This window comes from Herpailurus yagouaroundi, unplaced genomic scaffold (genome assembly GCF_014898765.1).
Source record: "Herpailurus yagouaroundi ecotype Mexico unplaced genomic scaffold, PumYag 190, whole genome shotgun sequence".
Classification (NCBI taxonomy): Eukaryota; Metazoa; Chordata; class Mammalia; order Carnivora; family Felidae; genus Herpailurus; species Herpailurus yagouaroundi.
In genome coordinates, this window is record NW_024412421.1 from 30,897,072 (window position 1) to 30,909,913 (window position 12,842).

At 47.5% G+C, this 12,842-nt stretch overlaps 1 long non-coding RNA gene across 1 annotated transcript; it reads right to left on the bottom strand.

The window, feature by feature from the left end:
* Positions 1 to 869: 869 nt before the first annotated feature.
* On the bottom strand, positions 870 to 12,282 carry LOC121009835 (uncharacterized). Its single transcript, XR_005780855.1, has 2 exons — positions 11,968 to 12,282; positions 870 to 1,031 (listed from the first exon to the last, which is right to left on the bottom strand). It is a non-coding gene; the product is annotated as an uncharacterized LOC121009835 (long non-coding RNA).
* Positions 12,283 to 12,842: the final 560 nt, after the last annotated feature.

Sequence of the window (12,842 nt, forward strand, 5' to 3'; positions counted from 1 at the left end):
GTAACTCAGCCTTTACATGCGAATTATATTTCATGTGGGACACAGGTTCATTGTATTATGGCCGATGTGACGTAAGAAGAAGGTGCTTCACAAAGGGAGAGTGGCCTGGGCCTATGGAGATCTTAAAATGACCAGCCTTTGGGGCGCCTGGGGGGCTCAGTCGGTTGAGCGACCGACTTCGGCTCAGGTCATGATCTCACGGTTTGTGAGTTCGAGCCCCGTGTCGGGCTCTGTGCTGACAGCTCGGAACCTGGAGCCTGCTTCGGATTCTGTGTCTCCCTCTCTCTCTGCCCCTCCCCCACTCATACTCTGTCTCTCTCTGTCACAGATACAAAACCTTAAAAAAAATTAAAAAAAAAAAAAAAAAAAAAAAGACCAGCCTTTGCAGCTTGGGGCCCCCATGTCAGAGAGATTGGTAACCACAGCTCCTTCCCTGGTAGAGCATCCGTGTTCAGGGGAGTTCAAGGTGGCTGTGAAACCATGCCTTCGTGGACCACCTTGCAGCCTCGAGCAAGGGTGTTCACAGAGCCTAGTGAGCAGGGAGCCCTGCCTCACCTTGCCCTTGGAGCCCTTTCACATGGATTCCCTGTGAAAACGCATCTCTGTTGGAACGCCCCCAAAACGGACCTGCCTGTCTGGCTGGCAGCCAGCAGCCCCGAGGGGGGCAGAGGAAGCCGGGATGTAACTGGGGTAAATGCCTCTGCTGCAAGCAGACTGCGGCACTTAAAGTCACAGCTCTCACCCAGCCTCCTGTAGGGACAGAAGAGGAGACTGTGATACTGTATTACCCTGTCAGTCACAGGGAGGCAATTCTTCAGGTCATCAGTCAAAAGCCTCCTTGGCAATGAGAAATGAGCCTGAACACCAGGCCGTTTAAAAAGATATTTATTGTGAAACGTGGATGCGGCGGCGCCTTCCCCGAGTCGAGACAGACGCTCAGCATGAATTACTCCGGCGAAGTCTAGAGAAGCAGGTGGCAGCTACCTGGCTACACATGAGATAAGGCCTCAAAACCAGCACCACAGCTCCACCTGGGAGGAGAGAGCACACAGGTGGAGGGCGGGGACATGGGTCCTCGGGGCTGTGGGGAGGGACGATCGAGAGCCTGTGGCCCCGGACGGCCGACTTGTGGGGCTCCCCGCAGGGTCCCCAGGCCCAGGTGAGGACAAACAGGGCTAAATCCGATACAGGGCAAACCAGAGATGCCAGCGGACGTGACTCGATGCCTGGAACGTGCGGCAAAGTACTCCAGGAGCACAATGTTTGGGGACGTGGTAAAACGAGACTGGTGACACGTAAGCAACCACAGGAACTGGCTGATGGAGATTTGGGGGTTCGTTATATTGTTTTTTCTACCTCTGTGTAGATTTAAGAATTCCAATATTTCGGGGCACCTGGGCGGCTCAGTCGGTTAAGTGTCTGACTTCAGCTCAGGTCATGACCTCGTGGTTCATGGGTTTGAGCCCCGTGTCAGGCTCTGTGCTGACAGCTCAGAGACTGGATCCTGCTTCGGATTCTGTGTCTCCCTCCCTCTCTGCCCCTCCCCCCTCATGCTCTGTCTCTCTCTCCTCTCTCTCTCTCTCTCTCTCTCTCTCTCTCTCAAAAATAAAAATAAACCTTAAAAAAAATAGTTCCAATATTGAGACCAATTTTTGAATAAAATAGATCCTTATCCTGCCTTTATGGATCTCATCTCTCTGCAGATATATATCCCAGAGCATATGCCAGGCACACTTTCTAGGCGCTAAGAGAACCTGCAAACTACAGAATTATATTGTGGAGATAAACACACACACAGATATATGTATATGTATACACACATTATCACATATGTGTATTGTATGTGTGGACACACATATTCACCAATATTATAATTGTTACATTTATATTTTATGGCATGTATACAGTCCTTTGTGCCTTTTTGCCATTTAATTTCACGAAAATCACATGAGCCAGGGGACTCAGTAAGTCATCCAAAGTCAAAGAGATACCGAATGCCAACTCCAGGTTTCAAGCCCACCTTGGTTTGACTCTAGAGCCTGGAACCATACCCACCCAACCATACTAACCCACACTCACTGGGGGTACAAAGAGCCTCCCTGTACAATCACGAGGCCAAGAGAAATGAGTGCCTTCTGTCGATGAGGCAAGGTCAGAGGGAGCCCGGCCTGCCCCACTGCCTCTGCCACCCTCCTCTGCCACACTCCTCAACACCACCACGACTTTCTACGTCCCTTTGGGCAAATCTGTGTGCACCTGAGGCCGCCCAAAGAGTGCCATGCGGCCACAGCCTCTGCCTGAGCAGGTGCTGGGCGTTACGTGACTGCCCACTCTCACACGTCTACATCTGGCTCCACAGCAGGACCCTGGAATGGAGTTTAAGAGCCAGAGATGAAGGAGACAGAGTTTCAAGGTGGCCAAACCACTGTTATCTTTTAAATAAAATAGATTGCATTTGGTTTTCTGGTTATAAAGACAACTGGGTTCTACTGGAAGCAGACCTTGGGTTAAGAACCTGAGTGCCGGGCCGCCTGGGTGGCTCGGTCGGTTGAGCGTCCGACTCTTGATTTCGGCTCAGGTCATGATCCCAGGGTTGTGGGATCGGGCCCCGCATTGGCTCTGTGCTGAGCCTGGAGCCTGCTTGAGATTCTCTCTCTCTCTCTCTCTGCCCCTCTTCCCCCTCGCACTTGCTCTCTCTCCCTCTCTTTCTCTCTCTCTCAAATAATAATAAAAGAACTTGAGTGCAAATAGTTTTGGGGGGAGCATCTACAGGGGAAGTGGGGCATGAGTCAGGGAAAGAGGCACCGTGTGACTGAGCAGACAGCCACTATAGGTAACACGAGGCTTGGTGCCACTGGGAAAGTCTGGGAGACTGTGCAGAATATACGTGAGTTTTCCCACCTGAGAGGTGAAGAAGCCGGGGAAGTTACCCTGCGACTCCCACCCACCACCGGCTGAATGCTGCTCCCGGCACTGGTAACTGCAGCACTTCTGGGCTGGTCTGTGCACAGGGCAGGCCCTCAGGTGGAAAGGCACGGGTATTTCAGTAGGGTGCCACTGGTGCGTACCAGAACGGCCAGGCCAAGGGATACGGACAGAGCATCGGCAGCATTTGCTTCCCATGTGGGAGAACTCTTAACCCACCTTCCCCTCCCCCTCCCCGTATTAACCAATGTCCTTATCCCTTCCGTACATCATTCTGGTGATTAAGCCCTTGGGGCTAACATGGTACTTCCCTGGGCGCCCACACAATTCTGCCTCCACCAGATGTCTCATCGTGGCTTGCCCAGAGTGAGCTGCATTAACTGACTTTTCAAATTAACCAACTATTGGTTCAGGACTGTCATATGCTAGGGCTTACTCCTCCTTCTACCACTGTACAGACACACACACACACACACACACACACACACACACACACACATGCACACTTATGGTTGTCTATGTGAAGGACAGTGCAGTGTCATTAATAAGAACGATGCCAGTAGGGCATAATTCCCAGACGAATTATATATATATATAAGATTGGTGAAGGGCACCTGGGTGGCTCAGCAGGGTAAGTGTTCAGCTCTTGATTTTGGCTCAGGTCATGATGTCATTAGTCTCCCATGGCTCGGGGAATTCATGGGTGAGAGCATGAGGACCTGATCAGGTTCCACGGTATGGTGGGGCTACCACCAAAGAAGCCAACAGCAGACCCCTCAACAACCTCAGCTTTGAGCGACCCCATTGGTGACTCAGCACAGCGTTTCCCAAACTTGACAAACATACAGATTTCCAGCTTCGTCTCCTGGCGATTCTGATTTAGCAGGACTGGACTGGTCCTAGAAACCTGACTGTTAACTCACAACTAAGTAATTCTTACAACTGAGCAAGGCTTGGGGCGCTTGGGTGGCTCAGTCGGTTGGGCGTTGCACTTTGGCTCAGGTCATGATCTTACCCTTGGTGAGTTCCAGTCCCATGTCAGGCTCTGTGCTGACAGCTCAGATCCTGGAGCCCGCTTCAGATTCTGTCTCCCTCTCTCTCTGCCCTTCTCCTGCCTTCTCGCACACTTGTCTCTCTCTCTCAAAAAATAAACATTATAAATAAATAAATAAATAAATAAATAAATAAATAAAACAGAGCAAGGCTGAGAAACGATGACCCAGCAGAACCATGGATCGTGAACTTGGTGGGGGAGGGGGGGGAAGTCCTAAATCACCTGGTAGCCCACAAGGTCAGTCAGTTTCCAACTTAGTCCAGATCAACCCATCTGCTGGTTATGTATTCATTCCTTCCATGCTGCTGTACCCCTCACCAACTAGGGCAGCACTTTTCATCCATGGCACTACTGACGTTTTACACTGATTCTGTGTGAAGGGGGATTCCCTGGGCACTTCAGGATGTTTAGCAGCATTCTTGACCTCTACCCACAAATGCCAGGAACACATCCCCCACCGCCACTGTGTCAGCCAAACCTGTCTCCAGACATTGCCTTATGTCCCTGGGAGGGGGAGCAAAATTACACCCCCCCCCCCCATTGAGGTCACTGAACTATGGTGACCAACCATCCAAGTTTGCCCAGGACTTCCTGGTTTTAGCATTAAAAGTCCCACGTCCTGGGAAAACCCCTCAGGCAACTGATACCACTGCTCACCCAAAACACATTCCCTTTGAAGGCTGAGGGTAGCTCATGTGTCACTGAAAATCCCTTAATTCTTCCAGACAGCCAAGTTCAGATCTCAGCTGTGTAGAAGAACCTGGAATGGGGCTGCGGCTAAAAAGATCTTTGAGACATCCCACTCAATGGGGCCCAGAGAGGTCTGAGAACCCATCCCCTAGACTGTGAGCTCCACAGGGGCAAGAAACCAACTGTGTCCTTCCCTGATGATACCCCAGTGCCCAGCAGAGAATATATAAAACATGGTCAGTAAATATTACTGATCAAGTGGTGGATGGATGGATGGATGGATGGACAGATGCATAGGTGCATGGATGGACAGATGGGTATATAACTAACTAAGGGACTACAATTAAGTTTTCTAATCTTTCTGAGCTTCAGCACATCCCCTCCCATAGAATGTAGGTAATAATACCTTCTATGTAAGGCTGCTGTGAAGGCTGAATGATAAAACAAACTGCTGGGTGTGGCTTCCAGTATCAAAATGCTTCCTTCAGTGCCTAGCACATATAAATGCTGGCTCCCTTCTTCCTTTTCTGGGGTCCAGAAGAAGTAGTTAAATTTAATTAAATGATCTGAAATATGAGGAGAGGTAGGAGAGGCCCCACAATGCCCACAACACAGACAAACAGGGGCGAGGATGATTGCAAACACTCTTATCTTTTATTTCTCTCTTGTGGTCATAATTTCAAATTGTTCCTAATTCAGATAATGGATCCAATAAATGAGATCCCACAGCGTCCTGCCAAGTGCACTTTGTCTTGCGTGCCCTGGCATCTGGGAAACTTTCATAAACCGCCCTCTCTCTACCCATTAGGTTGGTTCTGCTTCTGAGCCATTTGGACCCTCTGGCCACCTGAATCACAAGGACTTAATCCTCCCATCCACCCTCAAGTTCAGAGGAAGGTGAGAAGAGCAGAAGGCAATAAATAGCCCAGCCTTTACTCAGCAGTTTCAACCCCTTAGCTCAGCCAGGGGGCCCCTGACCACATGCTCTTCTCAATACCATTTTCGTGAACCATCACAAGACCTGCTACCTGCCCCAAAGCCTCTTGGTTAGCGTCCTGCCTTGTCTTGGGTGCCTGTCTCTGAGACAGCTAGTCCATATGTCTGCTCCATAAGACTATGTTCTAAAGACGCCAGATTCTCTCCTTGGGGAGATCTGATTTCTTCCCCTCCCCCACCCCCTATTTCCTCAATACTTTATTTGCATACATTTCTCTATACAAGCCATAGCAAGTGAGGGCCAATCTGGGATTCAGAGTATGGTCGCCATGAAAATGGATCACTCAGATTTCCCCGATTGTGGGAACACAGTTGACTGACAGCCCCAGCTGCCACCTGTCTGGCTGCATCACATTCCTGCTGAGGTTTACACTTCTCCCAGGCTACTCCACCCAATGATTGAGAACAGCACAGTACAGTGCCAGCCTGTTCCCACAGGGCATGGGACTCCTCTAAGGGGTGACTTTAGCCTGAAGACTCCTCATCAGCCTGGCCAAAATGTTCTTATACCTGTGCTGTGGTCTGAGGCTCTTCCTGCACTGTTCTCCTTCCCACTCTCCTTTCACAGGTGTCAGGCAGGGATTTAATCTGAAGGCTCGTCCTGCCTCTTCCAGTTTCCTCCCCCCATCATGCCTTTCCAGGAAATCCCTCAATAAATCTTCCACTTGTCTAATCCCATCCTAATGTCTGCTTCTTGGAGACCAAAACTAGCACAAAGGAAATGGCAGTTTGCCAAATTAAATAGGCTACTGATGTCTAAAGGCAGGTGTTTGCTGGAGTTTTCAGACCTATCAATGCAAGAATTCTTTCATTTATTTTATTTACTTAGTTTCTTTTTTATGAAAGCAGATGATGAGATTTAGAGTTTGGGGGCTGGCGACAGCAAGCTGATGGAGGGGATCTCGGCAGTACTGTCTCTCTACCCAGCTTGGAGTTGGTTTGGAGCCTCATAGAAGAAGGGGTGATAGCCGAAAGTTGAAGGAGTTGCATTAAGAAGAGACTGAGGGGGTACCTGGGTGGCTCAGTCAGTTGGGTGTCCAACTTTGGCTGAGGTCACGATCTCACGGTTTGTGGGTTCAAGCCCCATGTCGGGCTCTGTGCTGATAGCTCAGGGCCTAGAGCCTGCTTCGCATTCTGTGTCTCCCTCTCTCTCTGCCCCTCCCCCACTCATGCTCTAACTCTCTGTCTCTCTCTCTCAAAAAGAAAGAAAGAAAGAAAGAAAGAAAGAAAGAAAGAAAGAAAGAAAGAAAGAAAGACTGAGAAGTGGAGCATAAGCCATCCTACTGTGAAGTCCACACAACCAAATGTGGTCGAATTTGTCAGGGGCGTGGGGGAAAGATAGTCACATACACAGTTGGTCACAGTCCACAGGGCACCAGCAGGAATGGCTATACCCAGTGGGGCAGTGTTTTCCTGGAAAATTGTATCAGTTATCTATTGCTATATAACAAAGGACCTCCACACCCCTCAATTATTTATTATCTTGAAACAACATCCATTTATTATCACTCATGTATCTACAAGTCGGGTAGAACTTAGCTTCCCCAGGCTGGGCTCCACTGAGTCACCTGTGCTTCGTGTAGTTCTCCTTTTCCTTGTACTACCTGGCTAGCCAGGGCATATTCCTCCCACGGCAATGGTAGAGGATCAAGAATACAGGGGGCAAGTGTGAGTCCCCCTAAGGTCACTTCCACACATATACCATTGAACAATGCAAGTCAGATGGTCGAGGATTGAGGGAATATACTCCACCTATGATGAAGCCAATGCAAAGGTATGGATGCAAAAAAGAGTGGAGACTCTCCTACCAGGACTCTATCTGTCTACCAGGTAGACAAGGGTCACATGAGGAAGAGGCAGCCAAAGAGAAAGATTTGTTCCAGCACCTATAAGAAACGTTCCCACCCTGGAAATGGTATGAACCAACTGGAGAAACCTTTGAGTTTCTTTCATGTAACCTCATTAAAAGGTAAGAGTCCCCTCTTTCACGTAACGTTATCTTTCATGTAACCCCATTAAAAGGTAAGAGTCCCCTCTGCCTTGGTTTCTCTGCAATGCTCAGAGCTCTCCCTTCCTCTGACTGTCAGCCTTCTATTTGTCCTCATGCAAATTGTCTTCATGGTAGCAAGATGGATGCAGACTGATCAGAAGGTATTCCCTCAATCGTCCTAGAATGATCCAAAGTTGCCTGTGGAAAAGATAAACCAAACGTGGCCAAGTAAGGACATGTGTGGACTATCTCAGGGATGCATTACTCCCTTCCAGGTACCAAATCATTACAGCAAGCATGAGATTACACTGTCAGCCCTCCTCAACTCTTATATTTGTTACACAACAGGGTAGAGTTGATTCTACAAATGAAAGCATGGGGGCTCTTAGGAAGGGGAAGGGGGTAAAGAAAATGGGAAAGCAGGCATCCAGTGTCCACTGGAAGCAACCAATAAACATATTTCCTGTCCTCATGGGAACTTAGAGTCTAGCTGAGGTGAGAGCGATTAATGGCCACAAAAACATATCATTACAAACTGGGGTAACTGCTACAAAGAAAAGAAATGAAGAGGGTGCTATTGGGACAGATACCTGCGGATTCCCCTGGATGAAGAGAGAAGGCAGAGATAGAAGGGTGAACAGGATAAACTAGGTGGAAGAGATTGTACGTGGGAGACAGGGAACTGACGTGGTTAGAGCACCCCAGGAGCGGGAACAGGCTCCTGGACCAAAGGGATCATGGCACCAAAGGCAGCTGGGAGAGTGCCGGTGTGGCTAGAGCTCAGAGATGAGGGGGAAGACATGGGAGGGGGCGCGGTAGAGGGGGCTGGGCCATGCAGGAAAACCCTTCATGAGGTATTTTATCTTTATCCGAAGAGAAGATGGAATCTCGAAAGGTCTTAAGTAGAGAAGGGGCATAACTTGACTTCTGTTTCTTTCACTCCCATGCGCTTTGGAGAATGGGCTGGAGTTGACAAGAGTGGAAACAAGAGGCCTGTGACAAGACAACAGAGGTAGTCCAGGCAAACAAAGCTGGGGGATTGCAGATGGAAAGAAATACATAGATCTGTTCGAGAAGCAAAATCAGCAGGACTTGGTGAAAGATTGGGGAGGAAGACCAGGTTAGTAATCTCTGAATCTTGACCCTGCTTTCCATTAAGGACATCCTGATTTTTCTACGACCCTTATTCAATCGTCTGAGGAAGGCACACAAGTTGTCTTGGCAGCAAAGACTATAGAATGGACTCCAAGCCCAAATCCACCTGACACTGCCATGAACCCTCACTCGGCCAGCTCAGTGAGGTATTAACTACATGGGATTGTGGAATCCCAGGACGTGGGATTCCATCTTTGATCCTCATGAGCAAGAGAACTTCAGTGACCTATTTTAATCTCTTAAACTTCACTTTCCAGATCCATAAAATGTGGATTATAATACCCACAACTTGGGGTGGTTTTAATCTGGGTTGATTTAGGCAGATGATACTTTGCAAAGGGTAAAGGACTAAAAAATGCTAGTTCAGCTGGTACACTTACAAGGAAAATCATTCTGAGAGTACCTTTATCTAGTACAGTGGTTTCTGGCAATGGCTTGTTCTATATTTACTTAGCTCAAAAAAGGGAAATTGATTCTTGGGTCTTTGTTGTGATGTTACATACCTATGTATGTAGGGGACAAAACCTCCCTTTGTGACTTGTCGCTGAAACCATTTCAAGAAGAGCACAAAGTATCCTATTTTGGGGACAGTTTTCTCCACTCAGAAAACCTGCCATCAATGACCTGTCACCTTGTCTATAGTCCTCTTTGATGAATTACACGGGTGTTGAAGCCACAGGGGAGCAAATGTTCCAATGCACAATGGGATCAAAAGAGGCCGAGCGAAGGGCAGGATTGGTCCCAAGCATAGGCCTAGTGTCAGAAGGGCAGTATTTCAATTAGAGATGACTACAAATAGTTAGGCAAAAAAGGAAAATTCATTGACATGAAACAGAAAAGATCGGGGCTATGGCAGACTGAAGTGCAGCTGGATTCTGGGACTCGAACAATGTCGCCAGCTTCTGTCCATCTTGTACTTCTGCTGTGTTGGCTGCAATGCAGACAGACTTTGCCCTCATGCCCTTCCGGGTTCACATCCAAGAAAAGAAAGACATTCTCTTCCAGGTGACTCCTGGGCAAGTCCTGGGCTTCACTCTGATTGGACCAACTTGAGTCAAATGCTCATGCTTCAACCAATCAGTTGGCCAGAAAGACAGAGCTCTGCAGCTTGGGTGATTCTAGATTGCATGCCCATCAGTGGCAGAAGGGATATGGGCTGAGAATGGGGAAAAAGATGAAACCCAAAGAGAAATCAGGGACTACTGTGTGGGAGTGGTGCTGGGAATTCCTTATAGACAGGCATGAGAGCCTGCCTCCCTCTTTCTCCTGTGAAAACACTGGGCCTACCCAGAAAATCCGGTTTAATCTCTCCATCTCAAGATGCTGAACTTAATCACATCTGCAAAGTTTCTCTTATCAGGCAAGGAAACCTATTCACAGGTTATAAGGATTAGGCCACTATTCTCTCTACCAAATTACCCTCTAGTTGTTAGTTGGGTTCAACCAATGGGAGGCACCTGCAGGTGATTGGAGGGTAGAAGGAGAGAGAGAGAGAGAGAGAGAGGTCCCCCTTCCCGAGTGCCCTCTCTGCCAGGCCAGGTCTGGTGTAGCTGCATTCCTCAGTGGCCGCAGCTCCTCAGTCTGTCCCCACAGCCTTTCAGCTTTGACAGACTCCCCACACCCCATTCTCTCCTCTTGCCCTTTCAAACCCATGGGTGGTAATGGCTCCGGCTGTTGCCAGTCTTTGGATGCCTCGACATCCCTTGTTGATTCTCAACTGAAACCATACTTCTTCTAAGAATGGAGGATTATTAAAGAATCTTAAGCCATTTGAATTGGATTGTTTCCTGCTAGGACCTTGACTTAAGCCACCTTTAAAACACTGTTTCTCCATGATTTTTTTCCCCTCCACATCAATACCTTCCCCTCCTTCTCCTCTGCCTACAAACCAGCTCAGGTTTCCCCAAACTTAAGATGAAATACCTAAAAATACCATGGTATTTCTTCCTTCTTTACCCCACCAACCTTCTTAAACAACTGATCTGCACACACATGCATACTCTGTCTCTGAATCTGGTTTCATTCCCTCCCTGAAAGCTCCTGAACATTTCCCTGTGAAGGTCACTCAGGACATCCTATTTCTCATTCCCAGTCTCTGGGAGACTTTCAAAGAGAATACTTATTCTCTACCTCTGGAGTGTGAGATACGAAACTTCACCCATATCTTCTGTCTGTTCCTTGTACATCTGGGCCCGTCCCTGATGGACTGATCCCACTCCTGCTTCTCATTTCATCATGTCATCATCTGTGAGCCCAAGACTCTGGCAGCTCAGAGTCCTGTCTACACCTGTCCCTTGGTCCTCTGCACCTGGACAGGGCCCCTCCCCACCTCCCAGATGGAGCTCCACCTTCAGCCACTGCTCCCTGTCCCATGCTACTGATTTCCATCTGGACATTCCTGACATTTTATGGATGTACTTCCACGAGACTGAAGCCCAGGACATTGTCTTCCCTCCCGGCTCCTCTTCCCTTGGTGTTGGTGTGCACCTGCCCTCGGGCGGACAAGCTGCCTGGAGGATAGATGATGGTCAAGTCACCTGAAGGAAGGTTTCCAAAATACAGATCTCTGGGCCTCGCCCATGCCCCACTAAATTGGAATCTCAGACATTTGTGTTTTACCGATTTACCCAGGTGATGGATAAATGGTGCTTGGGAAATCCTGGTTTAAACAACCTACCGAGATAGCTTCACTGTCCAGTACACTTTTACACTAAATTCTCTATTCTAATAATTAAAAAAAAATAAATTAACAAAGCAAAGCAAGACAGTTTCTTGTACATTGTATCCACTACAGGTACTTGAGATGGTACTGGCTTGACAAGAGAAACTTCATGTACATTAAGTAGATATTCATGTACTTGTATTAACCCCTGTGTCCAACTCAAATGACCCATTTGGCAACAAGAGCAAGTTCACAAGGGGTGTTAGGGTAAATGAATAAGAAATGAAGAAATAGGAAGGCTTCAAAAAGATAATTATAAGTTCTTCATTTCTTATCAAAACAAAAAAACCCTTAGTAATATAAACAGAATGGAAATCTTCAGGACAGGATCTCAAGACATGCAAAGATCCACATCCAAGTTAGTCAGCTGCCTTTCTAACTAGCCTTTCATTTCCCCCAACTTTGTTAGCCTATGTTTGTTTTCCCAAGATTTACCAGATACACTCTCCCTTCGTGAGCCATCCAGAAGCTTGAGAATGTTCTCCGGCTGCCTACATGTTCGTCTTGAAGGTAATATTCCACTGACCACTTTTTTAAGAGCTCTGTCCAAACTTTTGTCTCTATAAATAACTCTGGTGGACTTTGGTGCTTGTTTTCAGCCGCTCAGAAAGAAATATTTCATGCTCCCTTCTAATTTCCATGGTTGTTCTTCCTCCAGAGTTCAGACAAAAAAGAAAGGGGAAAAATCTTAACATTAACACAGCTATATATATATACATACATATACACATACACACACACATATATATACATATATACACGCACATACATATATACACATACATACATATATATGTATATATGCATGTATATATGTATGTGCGTGTATATATGTATATATATATATGTATGTGTATATATGTATACATATATGTGTGTGTGTGTGTGTGTGTGTGTGTGTGTGTATAACCTCTAAGTTTTGGATGCTAACCAACTCCAAACTTCAGAAATCGGGAGCCAAGTTTGCCCTGGGCTGATTAGTAATAAATCAGTTCTTCCTCCATGCCCTGGAAGACTATCGAGGGCATTGTCTTGATCCCCTATAACAAGTACACAGACTGAGTGACATATAAACAACAAGCAATTTATGTCCCACAGCTCTGGAGGCTGAAAAGTCCAAGATCAAGGTGCGGGCAGATTCTGTGGCTGCCGAGGATCCGCTTCCTGGTTCACAGATGACCTTTTTTTTGCATCCTCCCACTGCAGAAGGAGAACCACCTAGCTCTCTGGCCTCTTCTTCCAAAGGCATCCATCACGTTCATGAGGACTCCACCCTCATGACCTAATCACCTCCAAAGGCCCCACCTCCA